This window comes from Phodopus roborovskii, unplaced genomic scaffold (genome assembly GCF_943737965.1).
Source record: "Phodopus roborovskii unplaced genomic scaffold, PHOROB, whole genome shotgun sequence".
NCBI classification, from domain to species: Eukaryota; Metazoa; Chordata; class Mammalia; order Rodentia; family Cricetidae; genus Phodopus; species Phodopus roborovskii.
This window is the reverse complement of record NW_026126418.1, coordinates 17,657,870-17,671,227: the sequence shown is the minus strand read 5'-3', so window position 1 is coordinate 17,671,227 and position 13,358 is coordinate 17,657,870.

Genomic DNA, 13,358 nt, shown 5'->3' with positions numbered 1-13,358 from the left:
CCTTTATCTAGTATAAGAGAAAATCATTTTAATAAAAAAGACAATTCTGTTTCATGCTATGCTGAAGAGAACAAATTTGCTATTTAATACATTTTATAAAAGGATATTTGAATAAATTTCAACATCTTACAAAGATCCTGCAATCTTCTTACATGTGGTCAATAAACATTTTTCCAAAAAGAAATTACACAAGTTACATGTTTTTCCTGTCTTTACCCTGGGTTTTTCTATCACTGTACTAGGGGTTTATTTTTATATGAACACAAGCAAAAATCAAATATGTTATTAAATAACTTTAGATGAAACTTTCAATTTCATTACCAGTCACTGTAAATTCTATAAGCATACTTATCAATCAATTAAAAGTATTCTCAAATAAATCAATGTAGTCATGGAACATATACGTATTGTATGTGTGTTTGTATGTGTATAAGAGTAAACTTATTTAAATGGAGTGTAGTTTTAAGATGTGCTTATTAATCAGATTTATTTAGCAAATCTTTAAAAAGGTCATAGTCAAATATTTTTTTATCTATTACTGTCAGTTCATAATAGGGATAGATGATTGATAGATGATGATTATAGATAGTTGATAGAGTTAAGAATAATGCCTATTTTTATATCCTCATAGAAAAAGAATATGAGTCAAAAATAGAATTAAAAAGATTACTCAAGTGTACTGCCTGATGTCAGAATAACAGGAAAATAACACCATTGTAGAGTTTTAGGAAAGCTATCACTTCCTGTAAGGAAACAAAAGAAGTCTTTACTGAATATGAATGCAGCCCTAGTTTGGAAATGAGTAAGGAAGGAGTAAATTATACACGTACTGTAAACCTCCTGTTAGAAATCAGCAGGATAATCCTATTGGAAGGAACAGAAATAGAATCAGTAAATTAATGTATCATAGATGTAGGTTCTAGACAAAGCAAGATAGCTGTGGGTCTTTCAGGGTTTTAAGGCCATGTACAAGTGTGATTTTATTCTGGTTGATGAATTAAGCCTCCAGAAGATTTTATACATTGAAAAGCCATAATCTGACTTAGCTTTTGTGCAGATAGCTCTAACCACTCTATGAAGAGTAAGATATGAAAAAATGAGAGGAGAAGCAAGAGACTACTTGAGGTGTTTAGGTCATGAACTCACTGAAAGAGTGTAAAAGTAGAACTAATTGTTTAATGTGAGCTATAAAATATAGTAAAATTACTCCAAAGTTTTTATTAATATCACACCCCACGAAAAAAATATTCTGCAACTTACAGACACAACCTCATATATAAGGAAGTCAGCTGAAATACTCAGCATTTGCTTGTGGGTTTATCAAGAGACAGGCTCAATAATCATTACATTAATAGGGAGTTGTGCATTATTATTCTTATTTAATGAATAAAAGAACCTTAGAGATTTTAAGGAAGCTGTTTAATGTCAAGTAAGTCATATATTATTGTCCTTACTTAATAAATAAGATTAATGATTCTCAGAGAATTTAGGAAGCGGTTTAATATCACTTAGAAGACCATAGCCTTAACTTTACACTGAAATGTAAGTAATCATCATTTGACTTCTAAGGCTCATAATATATTATTTAAACTACAGATACATGACTTTAGAACTTAGAAGATGAAAGGAGAAAAGGTTCCCAAATTATTACAAAAGTGTATGAAAATATTGCCAGCATCAGCTACTTAACTTGTCTAAACATTTTATAAATTGGATGCCAATACTTATGAAAATAGTGACGTTGTCGCCTATAATTACATTTATAACACAGATTCAAAATATGATTTTCTAGCATGTCGTGCTTATATATAAGAACTGATGCTGTTACTCTTCTCTTTGAAATCATATTTTTACTACTTTATTATTCAGCAGCCGCTCTTCTCCAAACACAAACAGGATACCTCTACTTGTTAGTTCCTTGTCTAATTCCTCCAAGTGATTTATACAAAAGATAGAGTGGAGAGTTTGACTAGGCAATTGTATTGCAACTGCCAAGTTCTGAAATACTAATTTAAAATTATGATTATGCTGAAATACAAGTAATGCTGGGTGGTGGTGGCACATGCATTTAATCCCAGCACTCAGGAGGCAGAGGTAGATGGATCTCTGTGAGTTTGAAGCCAGCCTGGTATATAGAACTTGTTACAGGATAGCTAGAGCTGTTACACAGAGAAACCCTGTCTCAAAAAATACCATCTTAAAAAAAAAAAAAAAAAGAAAAGAAGAAAAAAAAGTATACAAATAAGTTACTTCTTGTGACAAGAGAATTAAAACTTGGGAGCATGAGGTATCAATTAGTTCCTGAATGTTATGAAGTCAGTTTATCTTGTTTTTTTGTCAAGAAAGAAGTTCTTGGATTTGGTTCCTTTCAGAAACAATTCTCAACATTTCATCTTTGACCAGTCACGTTTCACTCCTCTTTCACACAGCAATATATATAGACCCACCTGAACACGTTTCCACAGAACGCTCTACTAGTAAAAAACAAAGTCCATGTATCTCAATAAGGGTTTGCCACCATTACTAAATAACCAATAGTTCAAAGGCCTTGTCATCAAACTCACTTTTTAAAAAGTCAATCCCTTTCTGCCTTCAGGAATTACATAAAATCTTTTAATTGATATACATGGGCTCACTACTTTATTATTAAAGTTATATGGATTTTGGGGATTTTAATTGTGTAGATTTTATATACACAACATATGGAAAATGTGTTCTTAAGCAATATCAATAATTTTTTAAGTAATAAACTCTAGCTTGAAAGTTAGCCATTAGTATAAGTAACTGTTTCTATTTAGCCAATAGGAAAAAAGTCTGGCATAAAGGGATTCAGCATAAATATTTACTGAAGAGATCTAAAGAAATAAACACATGTATCTCTGTTCTACACCCTGCTCTTTACTTTGCTCTGCAAAATCTCCTAAATATCAATTCATCTATATCAATAATATGCATTAACCTTTTTTAATATAACTTTCCAAATAAGCCCATAATAACAGTGTTTCTGCAGATGATTGATAGAGTTGGAGGAAACAAAAACAGAAAAGGATTTCAGAAGCACTTGGGAATTTGAAATATGCCACCTTCTTGAGAAGGTTATATTCCTCTGAGACTATCTCACTTCTAATATCTGGAGAACTAAAACCACCAACTTATTTGTTTTGTTAAATCAGTTATTAGCATGCTATTGGTGTCCTTCCACTTCTCATGTTTCCTAAACAAACTATTAAAGGAAAATTTATATTGATTCTTCATGCTTTACTTTTAAGCTACTTTCATATTAAATATACAATAATCCCACTGTATAAATATGTTATTTATGGCTTTAGTAAGGTTTATTTCACTTACACAAGATGGTGTAAAGTTAATTGCATTCCAGTTTCTTCTCCTTCCTTTTTATTATATGATCTGTCTAATGATGAAATGCTGTCAATGATATGGCAAAAGGATATCACTTATTTATGAGACCATTAATTACTATGTCATATATGAAAAACAACATAGAATTTTCTCCAAAGAAAGATAAAGATAAATCTCTCCTGTGGCCAGGAAGGCCATGATTTTATAAATATCCAGAGGATAGATCATCAATAGGCTGAAGATGCACCTCCACTCCCTGTCTGTTTCAGTTCTACTCACAGTAACCAGGAAATGGAATCAACCTAGTTCCAATGTGAATGAATGAGTAAAGAAAAAAGATTCGCTGTCTGGAGTGATGACTCAGGACTTAAGAGCACTGATTTCTTTTTCAGAGGACAGAGGTTTGATTCACAGCTCCTACAAGTTGACTGACCATCATCTCTAACTCCAGTTCTAGGAAATACAGTACCCTCTTGTGTCTTTGCCAGGAACCAGGCACAAATGTGGTCACAGACAAATACTTATATACATATAACAACAACAATAATAATGAGTACATTTCATTATGATCTCTAATGCCTTCATTTCCCAAGACACTATGTCACATGGAAAAAAATGGAGTAAATTAAAGCAAAAATAACATAGAGAAAGGAAGCAAGCAAAGCAGAATCCTTTGTCTTTAGTCCTCTTTAGAGGAGAGGCAGAATACAGAAAACTTGGTGGCTGGAAGAAATACATTGGGTAAGATAGGAGGAATAATTTGCAATTTTCTGTACAACAGCAGGATGGCTATAATTCACAAATTTTTGTATATTTTAAAATATTTGAAAGCCTTTTAATGATATCAATCAAAGGAAATGATAAATAGTTGTAATGATGGATATGCTAATTATGCAATTTCATCAAATAAATTTCGAAATATCCTATTTTATCAGTGTATAATTATTATATACCAATAAAACCATTTAACATAAGTTATAGCATTATTTTAAGTAAACTAAAAATGTTGGGGACAGCTTCAGAACAAATATTGGGATTTTTGAGCTTGTATTTTTACCTTTTTCCCATATGGCATAGATTATAGTCTTACTGAGGTAAGTTAGACAGACTATACAAGTTTGTTTGCCTAACTGAACAATATTGTTACTTCAATTAGCTCTATTGTTTTACAGGTGAGATCTGCCATTAGGGAAATAAAGATGTAGAGTGAACATAATGAAATATGTCCATGAACTCTTTAGGATTCACTCCATAAAAATACAACACAAAGAGTAAAATTAAGAAAATAATATATTAAAATCCAGATTAAGTCTTACTTTATGTCTACTCATATCACAAAGTTAACCAAGTAACTTAAGTGTAAATATGTAGTGGGAATCATTGCTTCAATATTTTTATGTTTTTTTCTTCTTTTTTAAAATTTATTTATTTGGTAATTTCAAACTGAAATATATTACATTCTGATAATGTTCACCAAACCCACAAATCTCCAGTTCAACAAACCCCCTCATACTGCAATCATTTTGTTTATATTGGTTTTGATGGTTGCTTTGTTGCCTTTTGATTTTAACCAAGTCACAGAAAAGAGTGTAGGTGTGGAACTATTATTCCCTAGAGCATCAGTAGTCCCAGTATTCTCCATTACAAGATGGCGCCTGCATCCGGCTGGCATTGAGAGTAAACAAGTCAGTGCGCAGGTGAAGGGTGACTTTCCCTCCCTTGGCCTCTGCCTCTCCTGTGGCATCATATGGGCCAATGGGCTGCAGCCAGTGAGTAGGTGACATGTCCGAGGCAAAGGTTTTAAACCTATATAGGGGTTGGGTTTTGGATGTTTGGGGTCTCTGCTCTGTAAACTTATGCTCTCCCTCTCAAGATGCATTACAGCTTTACTGCAGAAGGATCCTGAGTGTGCTGCTTCGTTCTTGCTGGCGAGACGGTAGCACAGGACAATTTCTCCAGTGGCTATACCACTGAAGATAGGAATTTCCCTTCTCCTAACAGCAAGCAGCTGGCAAGATCCTTCCAGGAAGGAGTGAGTGGCATAGATAGTACCTCTTTAATCCATGATTGAATGTTGATGGGTCCAGTCTTGTGCAGGTAACTACAGCTCATGAAAGTTCATGAATGCAACAGTCATGTCAAGAATAAAAGAAAGCATTTCACAGCCCTCATCACTGTTTGCTAGTTCATACATTTTTTTTTTATCTCCTTTTTCAACATCTGCTGAGCCTTGAAGCAGGTAATATGGAACTAGCTTTGATGATAAGCACTCAACAGTAACTCATCTCAGTCTGTTGTCTTCTAACCAAAATTATTTCCTTTCATTACATTCTGTTAACATAAAAGAAAGAAAGAAAGGAACAGATCAAGGCTAAAGGCAAAACTACTCTAGAATTACAAACATTAATATTTAGGAAAGCAGTTTCACAACATTTCTATTTAGCAAAACAGAAGTAATGGGACACCCCTAAGACCTACTACCACTCCAATTATGGACCTTTGACCAGGTTCGCAGTAACATCCATAAAACCTCCTGCTGTGGAATGTGGCATCAGACCTAATGAGAACACACTAGATTCCCCCCCATAACTGTCATGTCACGGTTGTACCAGTAGACACATCTTGTCCAGCCTGTTGGTATTGCATCTTGTAATAACTGCATCTGCGTAAAACAACCCAGCCATTTTTTTATTAGCTTTGATGCCTGCTATGCAGAAGGGGTTTCATTTATAGTACTGTAATATGGACAAACACCTATGACTAACAGGCATTGGCCCTGGATTATGTGGGTGGTGGGTGCCTCTACTAACATTGGGTAAATAAAGGCCATACTGTCAAACTTGTTTCTACATACTTGCATCTATGGTTTGTGTTCCCTCAACCTTGATTGGAAAAGCTGATTATTTCTGTGGGCAGTAGCAAATGCAGAGACTTGTAACTGGTCATATTGAAAGACTAGAAGTGAAATAGACTCCCCTATGAGTAGACAACTAGGTATGGGGTGAGAACTGAAAAAAAAAAAGATGATGAACTTCCATGATGAGTGGCTCATTTCTCATTCTCCTGACCTAAAACAAAACCCTGTCAGCTTAAAAAAAGGCCTTGTGTGCATTTTTCCCTATCAGCATGACCCTCTGCTGATGGACAGGCTCAATATCTTCAAGTCCAGGTCAAGACATCTTTATATGTTGTGGGCCTATCAGTCATTGCCTTTCTTCAAAGTGATTCACATTGAATCAGGGAGGGAAACTCCTTCAGAAGACTAAAACCTCCCAGCACTCGAGGAAAACTGGGCTTCAGATTCCTGAGTTTCCCCTCTACATTGGGTGTTGAGGGTTTTTCTGTGGTATGTGTTTCCTCACTCTCAATGAAAATCTTTCTTAAGCTGATTATTATTTATGATCCTGTTTACTGTATCTGAGATTTGTTTGCTACAACCTGTAGACAGGAAGATTTTTTTTTCTTGTGAATTCATTAACTGAAAAAAAAAAAGGAAGACATGTAAAAATATTGCTGAGAGTAAGTGGCTGTGAGCATTCAACAATAGATAAGTCATCCATGCAAGCCTTCTCCTAGTCCAGGCAAAGTGTACAGAATGGTGGAGGGACAAGAAGAATGTAGGAACCTGAATATAGGCAGAAGAGCTAGAAAATGCTGTCTTCAGGAAATATTAAGGAAATAATATTGCTGATACACTCCACCAACTCAAATCATCTTGGGATACCTTTAAAAGGTCAAACCAGTGAGAAGTTTCATCAAGATTTCAGGAGGGACTATCAAGCCCTCAACTCTAGGTGAAGAGTTACTGACAACTGAGGGATAATAAAAGATGTTACTTTTATTTGAGGATTTGGCTGCTTGTATATTGCCTAATACACAATGGGTGATCCCACATTCATTTGTACATGGTCAGTACTAATTAGAATAGGTTGGACAATAATAATGGTAGTTATAATAATAATAATAATAATAATAAATCAGATATGAAAACAAATGAAATAAGATGGTAGGCCCAGAAGGGGTTGGAGGGAGATAGCAGGAATAAATAAAATCCATGATTGAGATTTTCAGTGAATAAGTAAATATATAATTGTAAAAAACCTTCAGCAAAAATTACATAAGTGTTTAATAGATGCAGATTTTTCAAGGCTGCTATAGATGTGTTGTGAGATTATTACTCATTTTAAATCTTTTGTCCCTTCTAAGTTCCAGCCTACTGAATGGTGCTTCCTAGACCTACAGTGGAATTACCCTATAAGGTCTGTCCTATATGCCAATGAACTCTGGTACCACTATCTTAAACAGACCCAGAAGTGTGACTTACTAAACTCTTAGACATCTTAAAATGCAGTCAGGAATTCATATTAATCATCACATATGTCTAAATCGTATTCAACCTTGATGTGGAACAATGTTTTCCATGTTTGTCTTTCACAGTTCACAAGTATTTCAATTCAGAGGTATAATACTTGAGAAACAGCATCCAAAGAGCAATAGATCCTCAACCAAAGGACTTGTCAAATTAGATAAACTCCTGGGCTTTACATCTGAGACTGATGTGATTTGGTTTAGATTTACAAAGAAATGTCTGGAGAACAGAGATGAGTGCATGGTGCACATGAAAGTATAGGTATTTTAGTGAATAGAAAAGATTCTACCAGATTAAATTCCATATATATATATATATATATATATATATATATATATATATATTCAATTTTGAGTGATTCTATAGAATATTGCCATTCTTTTATCAAAAGCCAGAGTTTAACTATTTGAACATTGAATGAACTTCATGACTGCCCTAACTAATGAGATATGTCAGAAGAAATTCTATGTAACATCTAAAGATGGCTGTAAGGGTTGGGTTATCTTCCTTGAATATTTTTGAGCTCTGACACACTATATACAATGTGAATTATTCTGGAGCTAGTAGCTTGATAGAACATTTGGAAAAAACTACATAAAAATGTGGGGAGATGCTGTCCAAGGGGAACAAGCTGCATTATCCGCAATATTCAAGAAAAACTGTACACGTGAATAAAGAATTTTATAGAATCTGAAAGCCAATTAATTTACAACTCACCCTTATAAGATGATAGTTCAGCTGCTCACAAATGTCTAACCTACACAAAGGATCTGATAAAAATAAGAAGGTGGATTTTATACTTTACACTACTAAATACTGAGACAATTTACCACAATCTTGAAGTAGCTGACACTCTGCAGAAATTCAGACTGAATAGAATAAAAGTTATGAAAATGTCATAAAAGGATAGTGTTGCACAGTAGTCATTTTATAGATGCATTTGAGAAACCAACTATTATGGTAAGTAATAAGATACAATTCCATCTCACATAAGTCCTGAAAGTTAACCATTGCTATAGGGATAAATAATTTAGTCTAGAATATAAAATTTTAAAAGATTTCCATCGTTGCTATAAGACAACAAAAGGAGATCAATCCCCATTAAAATCCCACCACAATTCTTCACCGACCTTGAAAGGATAATAATCAACTTTATATTGAAAAACAAGAGACCCAGGATAGCCAAAACAACCCTATACAATAAAAGAACTTCAGGAGGCATCACCATTCCTGACTTTAAGCTCTACTACAGAGCTATAGTTGTGAAAACAGCCTGGTATGAGCATAAAAATAGGCAGGTAGAACAATGGCATCAAATTGAAAAATCTGATATTAACCCACATACCTATGAACACCTGATTTTCGACAAAACAGCTAAAACTATACAATGGGGCAAGGAGAGCATCTTCAACAAATGGTGCTGGCAAAATTGGATGAGGGTGTGTAGAAGACTACAGATAGACCCATTTGGACTTGAGTTTTGTACATTGCAACAGACATGGGTCTACCTGTCTATTTTTATGCTCATACCAGGCTGTAGGTGTATTCTAAGAGATTCATATAAAGTCCCTCACAGAACTGGGAAGGGACAAGTCCCCCATAGCTCAGGTGAAGTGGGGGGGGCAGTGAATGGAGAGAGAAGTAGGAGAAAATGAGGGGGAGGAGAGGAAGGCATGTGCGACCTGGAGGATTGAGCCTGCTTAGGAATAGAAGATAGGAAAGAGAGACAGAGAGACAGAGACAGAGAGAGAGAACATAAAAGTGGGAGCCAATATTGGTTTGAAGATAAAATTGAACACAAAGAAAAGTCTAGAGAACTACAAGACTGCTCCCAACTAACAATCTCAGCTTCCATGGAAAGGCTATCATAAATGTCCTTCCCAGAGAGTGAGATCAACAACTAACTTCTCCATGCAGCCCTCAACTAATACCTGTTGAAAACAGGAGCAATTACCCATACATAAACACTGTGTCAAAGTAGAACCCAGATGCAGATGGAGAGGACAAGACCATGTGGCAGAAACACATAGAGACAGCTTACCTGAACAAGGAGGAGCTAACAGGCCACCAGACTGATAGCTGGGAAGCCAGCATGGGACTGATTCAGCCCCTCCTGAATATGGGTCTCAGTCAGAAGGACTGAACAGTCTAAGGGACCACAGACAGTGGAGCCAGGATGTATCCCTGGTGCACAAAAGAACTTTGCGAACATATTCCCCGTGGAGGGATAACTGCCTTAATCTAGAGACAGGAGAGAAGCCCTAGTCCCTACTTCACAGGACCTGTCAGACCTACTTAACCCCTCCTGGATGACATTCCCCTACATATGGAATTGGGGTGGGGGAATTGGAGGGGAGGGTGGTTAGAGTGCATGTGAGAGGGCAGATAGAGTAAAAGGAAGGGAAGAAGAGAGGAAGGTATGGGTGGAGGGAGGGAGGGAAAGAGAGGGAACTGGGGTCGACATGTAAAATAATAAATTAAATTAAAAAAAAAAAGCTTTGACTCCAAAATTTAAGTTGAAGGACAAGTTACTGGGGAAAAGGATTTCTATTTTTGTTTCCACAGAAAATGAAAAGATGTGGATTCCTTCCAGTCTAATGTGGTTTGGTCACACCAGACATCCTGAAACAGAGTACCAGGTGATCCTACATTCAAAACAGCTGGACAAAGCAGCCTTACAGACTACAGCCAAGATATCTGAATCTTCTTTGGATCCCCCATGACAGCGTCCCTTACCAGCAGGAAGTAGTTTGGAAAGAACGATGCCCAAATTCCCAAATATTGTGTATAAATGTTTGTTTTCATTTAATTGGACTTTGTTATATAAAATTAAATAAAATAATAATAATAATTAAAAAAGGCCATTTTATCTTGATTCATCCACTCCTTTTGCAGAGGATGCTGTAGCCACAAAAGCTCATGCATTATCACACTTACTTGTGAGTTCTTGATGAAAAGTAGGCTCAGGTGTGTTGGCATCCTAATGTTCTTTATTACAGAGGCTGGTAGTCAGAGATAGGTAAAGTTTTTTTGCCTCCAAGCTACCTAAGCCAGGACACACATGACAGAATATGTGCTTCCCATGACAGGTAAGGCTGGAAGGTTGAAAACTACCTAAGACAGACACAGTCATCTGTCCTGTACCAGAAGCACAGGTATTTTTTAATTATATTAAGAAGGGGAAATTTGTGGGTGCCCATAAAGATGCCTTCACTTCATCTTGGCACAAGGACAGAGTTCAAAGCTTTCAGCAATTCACAAGTCCCAAAGGTCAAAGGTGTGGCTACAGAAGGATGTTTTGGCTCTCTTAGTCTAAATAACAATAGACCTGAATCTGAGGTGAGGCTATTCCTACTGTCAAGGCTAAAGAAGGAGAAGTTGAATGCTGACCTCAAGGCTAGGGAACAAAAAGTTAGAGCTAAGGTGTGGTTGTTGAGCCCTTGGAATGAGTGAGGAAGAAAAGTTTGGTCTATACACATGATATTGTGTTCCACTTTTTGGTTATGGTATATAAGAGTGTCAAAAAATAAACTCATGGCATTTCAGTATTGACTGATCTGCTCTCCTGACCTTTAAAAAAAAAGATTAATTGGTACAAATAGAAGATAATTGTATAAAATAAATAAATCAAACACACACACACACACACACACACACACACACACACACACACGTCAGTGATGATATAATCCCAGTACATGACCTTCCTAATTTGTGCCCATTCCCTATAGTGGGATGCCATGCTCAGTCTTAATGACTGGGAGAGGGTCCAGGCCCTGCCCCAACCTATTGTGCCAGAATATGTTGACTCCTCATGGGCGCCCCTATCTGTGAGAAGGAGTGGACTAAGGTTAAGCTACTGGGGAGGTAAGGGGTGGGTATAGGAGGTGAATGGGGTTGGAATTAAGGGTGGGAGGGAGAGCTCTGGTTGGAATGTAAAATAAAATTTAAAAAAACTAAAATAAAATGGAAGGAAAAAAATCTTCTTTGTGTGTTAATAAGACATCTTGAAAATGGCACCAGATTAAAGGTTAAAACAATAACCAACATGTGATAATTACTCAAAACTATATAGCAAAATTGATAAAAAATAGTTGAATATAATTTAGACTCCTGAGACTTGTTCATTTGTCAATTATTTGTAAAATTGAAACTTGTCTGTGTGTTGGAGAGGATGGTTCAACATTTCAAAGTACTTGCTGCTATTCCAGAAAATCTGTGTCATTTCCCAGCATTCTTACACCCAAGAAGAGATATCATCTTCTTCTGGACTATGTATATACCAAGCAGAGACCAGTACATACATACACACACACACACACACACACACACACACACACACACACACACACACACATCAAAACACCCATGCACATACATTTAAAATAAATAAGTCTTCACAATGCAACATTGTCTATTTAGTAAATACTATCCTATGAGTAATAAGGCTAAGGATTTGGACGAATTTACTATAAAGCATGTTAATTATCAACTTAAAATCTCATCCACAAGGACTATGAACACTAAAGTAGGTGAGCAAAGAACTTCAAATAATTCAAAGTCGCAAGGCATAGTATACTTGCACAAAATTGTTGCAACAAATCTCTAGAGGTTTTAAGGGTAGACTTGTGAGAGGGCTGTGTAGGAAAGAAGATAGGAGGAGTTGGAAGGAAAGAGAAAAAAATGTTCTAAGTATATTTTAACAAAAAAATTTAAAAGACCAAACAAAATGTGTGTGTGTGTGTGTGTGTGTGTGTGTGTGTGTGTGAAAGAGAGAGAGAGAGAGAGAGAGAGAGAGAGAGAGAGAGAATACAAGGAAAGAATTTTAAAAAAAAAACTTATTTTAAATTCATTAGATTTGTGCTTAGATCCATACCCCTACCTTTTACTACATTCTGATTTCAGAAACCTCACATCTGCAAATGCTCATAAAAGGAAGAAGGATAACAGGACTTATGAGAAGCATTTTAATTTTCAGGTAGACTTCCAGCAGATATCACCAAGTGGAGTAGGAAATTGCAAGGAAAACAAAGCCCTATGTCTTAGGTAGGGTTTTCATTGCTGTGAAGGAACAACATGACCACAACAACTCTTATAAGGAACAACATTTAATTGGGGGGGGGGGGATTGCTTACAGTTGCAGTGGTTCAGTGCATTATCATCATGGCTGGCAGTACTGCAGCATGCAGTCGGAAATGATGCTGGAATTGAGAGTGTTACATCTCATAGGCAAGAGAAAATCAACTGAAACACTCAGTGCTATTCTGAGCATAAAAAACCTCAAAGCCTACCTATTCAAATAAAGCCACACCTCCTAATAGTGCCACTCCTCATGAATCAAAGGGGCCAATTACATTCAAACAACCACACTCTATGTTCATCTGAATATTGGGTATATTTTGACTTCTTTCACACTTATTTAATAGGATCCCTAGTTACAAACAAAACATTTCCATCATATTTCCAATAAAGCAATTTCAAAAAATGTGTTTTAACTATGCAATGAAATGTATAGCAGGGTTCTTTTGTATTCTCACAAGAGTTATAGATTATAAACCATATGGAAGATGATTGACGTAACCTAAGGTACATTATGAAATGAATTTTTAACACCAAATTGATATTGATT